A 6,374-nucleotide genomic window follows, 5' to 3' on the forward strand; every position below is an offset into this window, starting at 1 on the left:
GGCAATGATATGATCAAATTTGTGTCTTTTTATGGAAGCTGGACTGGAGAGACCGCGACAATGGCATGCAGTGGCTAGGATGCATATGAATTAATTAAGGAAAGAAAACATGAGGTCCCAAATGCAAGAGCATGCAGAGTAACTGGAAAGAAGGAGGTTAGTTTATGAACTGTTTAGGAAATAAAAGCCACAGACCTGGCTTGTGTGGGATGCAACAGAATGACGCATTGCAAATGACTCATCAAACTTGAAACATCTGCCCTTGCTTCTTTTCTCTCTTGATGTTTCAGTTAAAATGTCATTTCTTCAAAGAAGTCGTTCCTAACTACTTTATTAAAAATAAAGCCCTTCCTCACTTTCTATCACATCACCCTACTAAGGTTTTTCATAGTACCAACCTCAACTGGGAATTATTTTGCCTATTTGTTTGCCAGCTTGTGTCTGTCTCTCTCACTAGGTTGTAAGCTCAACGAGGTGAAAGACCTTGTTTACCTTGTTCAGCAGCACAGAGCCAGACCCATACGAGGTGCATAATAAACACTAACTGAGTTCATGTTTCTAACCTGGGCGACTGTGAGACGCAATGCCAGTGGCAGAGTTAGAAAAATACAGAAGAAATAACAGATTTTCATGGAGATGGAGGAGGAAGGTGAGGAATCCTGCTCTGAAAAATTTTAAGTTTCAAGTGTGTCAGTTTAAAGTTTTTGGAGAAATTGTCAACAGGGATATCTAGTGGCCCACTGATTAAACGTATACAAACTCAGGGCACTGCTACAGCCTGGAAATCGGGATTTAAGAGCCACCTCTATTTGATATCAGCACTCGAAGCCATTTATATGACCAAGTGCTATGCACACTGGTGCTGATCTAAAGGAGCAAGCAGGGGCTGAAATCCAGCCTGAGTTTGGCTCGCCAAGCTTTGTATCCTGGAGCAGATCTGAGGTGTCTGGAGAAAAGGATGTGTTATTTTTCACCAAAAGGTGCTCTTTGCTGGGCAACCATGTGCCCAAGGAACTGTGACACCCACCAAAGTTACAGGGAGTTACTAATTTTCTAATTTGCACAAAAGCGTAGTATAGTCAAACAGCATTCTTGAGTATGAACAAAGAACACCCAGAAAAGAGGGCACAAGGCAACAAAGGAGCTACCACCATTTTCATTTAGCTGGGCTACATTTTGATGCATGGGTGTCTTTAGCTCAGAATATGAGGAAGGCTAGGTGTGGGTCCCTTGGTGTGAGTGATTAAGTTCAAATTCTAGCTCCTTTGCTTACTAGCTGTCACCTCAGAAAAGTCACTTAACCTCTGCAGACCTCAGTTTTCTTATTTTTTAAAATAAGGGAAATAATGGTACTAATCCCATAGGATTCTTGAGAAGATTAGATGAAATAATGTCCATAATGTATATAGCACTGTGCTTGGACAGACCAAGCCCTAGGGAAGGCTGATTATCATTTATGATGACTGTAGTTTGACGCTGATACACCACCATCCAGATTCCTCTTCAGGAAGAACGGAGTAGAGAGTGCTTCCAACAGAAAGCTCTTAAGGGTCAACTTCAACAGGAACAGCCTTTATTGCAGAGAACCCCCTTGCGCTAAATCACAGACCTTTCCTGAAGCATCAAGCATCCGATGAGTGACCCACATGGGACACAAAGCCCCAACTCCCTCACCTCAAGTCAGGACAACTCTAAAGGCTTATCCCAGCTTTGGAACTCCCCTGAGGATCAGCTCAGCCTCCACTGAGGCTGTATCCCCAGTTCAACCACTTTCTCTGCCCAACTGGGCATCCTTCTACAGTTAAAAACAGTCTGCAATAAATGTTGACATATTAATCACCATCTCAAGGTCTGCTTCCCATGAACCAAATCTGAAAGAGTTGATGCCAGGAGTGACTAGAGGGATCAAGTGCTGGAGCAGGATTTTGGAGCGGATTACCGGCTGTTTCCTGGCAACACGAACCCAATCACTGGTGAGAGGTAGGGCAGAGAGAGACCCTGACACACAGCACAATTGTTAAAACTTTCACCAGTGATACACTGAGAAGGTACACCAGTGGAAGGTAATGCATCTGCTAGTCAAGCTTTTGAGATCTATGGGAAAAATAGTACCTATAAGTACAATGGGATTGGGTAGCTATTGCTAAACCCAACAGACCTCTGGGGAAAAAAAGTTAAGAGCACTTTACTATCAATTAAAAGCTAAGTGTGAATGCTAGAAGACTTCTTTGGAAATATGTAAAGATGCTTCTATCTCCTGCAGTGGGAGGGCAAAGAAAGCTGAGGACCAAACCCAGGACTTCACTGAAAGAACAGCAGAGCTCCAAAGAAAGTTAAATTCCAAACCAAGGAAGATCTACTATGTCAAGCTTAGGAGCCTGATAAAGAAGGTGACCCTGATACATGGAATAGAGACATCTGGGTTGACACACCTGAAAATATTGAATTCCAGATTCCCCTGAATACTCTAAACCTATAGAGGCAGTCCAATCTACTAAGAATTAGCACCCCTCCTTTTTTTTCAAATTTTTATTTAAATTCTAATTAGTTAACATATAGTGTAATATTGGTTTCAGGAATGGAATTTAGTGATTCATCACTTACATACAATACCCAGTGCTCATCACAACAAGTGCCCTCCTTAATACCCATCTTCCATTTAGCCCATCCCTCACCTACCTCCCTCCATCAACCCACAGTTTTTCTCTATCGTTAAGAGTCTCTTAGGGTTTGTTTCCCTTTCTCTTTTTTTTTTTTTCCCTTCCCATATGTTCATCTGTTTTGTTTCTTAAATTCCACATATGAATGAAATCAATGATATTTGTCTTTCTCTGACTTATTTCAGTTAGCATGATACACTCTAGCTCCATTCACACCATTGCAAATGGCAAGACTTCATTCTTTTTGATGGCTGAGTAATATTCCTGTGTGTGTGTGTGTGTGTGTCCCACATCTTCTTTATCCATTCATCAGTCAATGGACATTTGGGCTCTTTACATAGTTTGGCTATTATCAGTAATGCTGCTATAAACATCGGGTATATGTACCCCTTTGAATCTGTATTTTTGTATCCTTTGGGTAAATACCTAGTAGTGCAATTGCTGGGTCATAGGGTAGTTCTATTTTTAACTTTTTGAGGAACCACCATACTGTTCTCCAGAGCTGCTACTCCAGTTTACATTCCCACCAACAGTGCAAGAGGGTTCCCCTTTCTCCACATCCTCACCAACATCTATTGTTTCCTGTGTTGTTGATTTTAGCCATTCTGACAGGTGTGAGGTGGTATCTCATCTTGGTTTTGATTTGTATTTCCCTGATGATGAGTGATGTTGAGCATTTTCTCATGTGTCTGCTAGCCATTTGTAAGTCTTCTTTGGAGAAATATCTGTTCATGTCTTCTGCTCATTTCTTAACTGGATTATTTGTTTTGGGGTGTTGAGTTTGATAAGTTCTTTATAGATTTGGGATACTAACCCTTTATTAGATATGTCATTTGCAAATATCTTCTCCTTTTCCATAGGCTGCTTTTCAGTTTTTTTATTGTTTCCTTCATTGTGCAGAAGCTTTTTATCTTGATGAGGTCCCAGTAGTTCAATTTTGCTTTTGTTTCCCTTGCTTTTGGTGACGTGTCTAGGAAGAAGTTGCTACAGCCGAGGTCAAAGAGGTTTTTGCCTCTGTTCTCTGTTCTCCTCTAGGATTTTGATGGTTGTGTTCTCCTCTAGGATTTTGATGGTTTTCTGTCTCACATTTAGGTCTTTCATCCATTTTGAATTTATTTTTGTGTATGGTGTAAGAAAGTGGTCCTGTTTTCATTCCTCTGCCTGTCATTGTCCACTTTTCCCAACACCATTTGTTGAAGAGACTGTCTTTTTCTCCATTGGATATTCTTTCTTGCTTTGTCCAAGATTAGTTGACCATAGAGTTGAGAGTCCATTTCTGGGTTTTCTATTCTGTTCCATTGATCTGTGTGTCTGTTTTTGTGCCAGTACCACATTGTCTTGATGACTAGAGCTTTGTAATATAGCTTAAGTCCAGAATCATGATGCCTCCAGCTTTGCTTTTCTTTTTCAGGATTGCTTTGTCTATTCAAGGTCTTTGTGATTCCACACAAATTTTAGAATTGTTTGTTCTAGCTCTGTGAAAAATGCTGGTGGTATTTTGATAGGGATTGCATTAAATGTGTAGATTGCTTTGAGTGGTACAGACATTTTGACAATGTTTTTTCTTCCAATCCATGAGCATGGAATGTTTTTCCATTCCTTTGTGTCCTCTTCAATTTCTTTCATAAGTGTCCTATAGTTTTCAGAGTACAGATCTTTTACCTCTTTGGTTAGGTTTATTCCTAGGTATCTTATGGTTTTGTGTGCAATTGTAAATGGGATCGAGTTCTTGATTTCTTTTCCTGCTGCTTCATTATTGGTGTATAAAAATGCAACAAATTTCTGTACATTGATTTTATATCCTGCAACTTTATTGAATTCATGTTTGAGTTCTCACAATTTTTGGTGGAGTCTTTCAGGTTTTCTACATAGAGTATCATGTCTTCTGCAAATAGTGAAAGTTTGACTTCTTCCTTGCTGATTTGGGTGCCTTTTATTTCTTTTTGTTGTCTGATTGCTGAGGCTAAGACTTTCAGTACTATGTTAAATAAAAGTGGTGAGAGTGGACATCCCTGTCTTGTTCCTGATTGTAAAGGAAAAGCTCTCAGTTTTTCCCCATTGAGGATGATATTAGCCATGGGTCTTTCATATATGGCCTTTATGATGTTGAGGTATGTTCCACCTCTACCTACTTTGTTGAGGGTTGTTTTTTTTTTTTTCCCAAGAATGGATGCTGTATTTTATAAAATGAATTAGCACCTTTCCTTTGTTTGAGGATGATGCAAGGCCTCTCCTTGACAAGATAAACCATGTTCTCCTGCAGCTATATCCTCAATCTCCTCCTGCTCACTAGGCAAATAACTAGGGAAAAGTCACAATGTAACCCAGCAAGAGACACACTGGACCTGATAAAGAGGAAAAGAAGTATTCTCCAAATGAGCTCTCAGCATGTGATGGTAAGAACTGAGAGAAAACACATGGGGCTGGATTCTGAGGATACTTAATCAAGGGGCTTGAACATCATGTTTGATTAGGAATAGCTTATCAATTTGGGAGCACTCTCCCAGGATACAAGATTTAACACCCTGGCAAGGACTTTGGAAGATAATGTGAATATGTTACTAGGATAATACCTAGAGCATGGTAAAAATGATGATCCCCACAAAGTGAGCTAGAATAACTAGGACATATGGTTAAAAAGGGGGGTGGTAGAGGAAAAGAGTCAGAGAAGGGAATCATAATAAAGTAGATATACTATGCAAGGCTAAAAAACCAACTAGAGAACTATATTCCATGAAAGAACCAGATGGTACACCAATCACCAGAGTAATAAAAAATGCACTGGTGAGATGGGTGTCATTATCACTAAGAAGTTCAATGGTGGCTCTCCTCTGCAGGCCAGAATGGGAAGTTGGAGATTCCATTATAGTATTTGACTCACCAATAGCAGATGAATGATAAGATACTGAAACATTAAAATCCAGATGCCAGAAAAATAATGGATGTAATTATGTTGAGTGACAGCGTCAGGAGTGCAGGCAGGAGGGGCTGGACCTACAAAGGATTATGGAAATGGTTAATTATATACACCATCCCTGCATGGGGGTGTGGACAATAAATGAGCAGCCAACAAGGCTGTAAATATACATAATCAAAATGTAAATATACATAATCAAAAGATATCAAGGAAAGATAAATGAAGTGACACCTTGCAAAGATGAGAATCAAGGAGGAAGTCTGTCACCCTGATATAAGGCCACAATTCCTTGCTCAGTTTCCAGGCCTGAGCCAGGTTTTAGACCCAGAAGCCACTGACTGAAAACGAGGGTGGGCCCCAGGAAAAAGGGCTTTCTAACACCACACAAGAGTACATACTAATCATTCCCCCAAAGTGACCTATTGCCATTTACTTGAGTAGCTGTACACTGAAGAAAGGAGATTACCCAAACAGAGAGTGGACACAAATTATGAGTTGATATTGACACCTGAAGTTAGCACCATGGCCCACCATTAGTATGAGGATACAGAAGGGCCAGGCAAAAAAATGTAGCCCTGGACTAGTAGTATGACTACACATAGTAATTAGCACGACTGACACAGAGGGTGCTTGGCCTGTGGGGCAAGAGCCATCATAGTGGGGAAGGCCAGGTAGAGAGCTCTGAAATTGCTCCACACTCCAAGCTAAGAAAAGAAATGAAAAATAATGTTACATCTAGAGCGGAGGGCAGAAATCAGTGCCATTGATATACCTGAAGGATGTAGACTTTGGGGATT

The sequence above is a fragment of the Neomonachus schauinslandi genome, chromosome 4 (assembly GCF_002201575.2).
Source record: "Neomonachus schauinslandi chromosome 4, ASM220157v2, whole genome shotgun sequence".
NCBI classification, from domain to species: domain Eukaryota; kingdom Metazoa; phylum Chordata; class Mammalia; order Carnivora; family Phocidae; genus Neomonachus; species Neomonachus schauinslandi.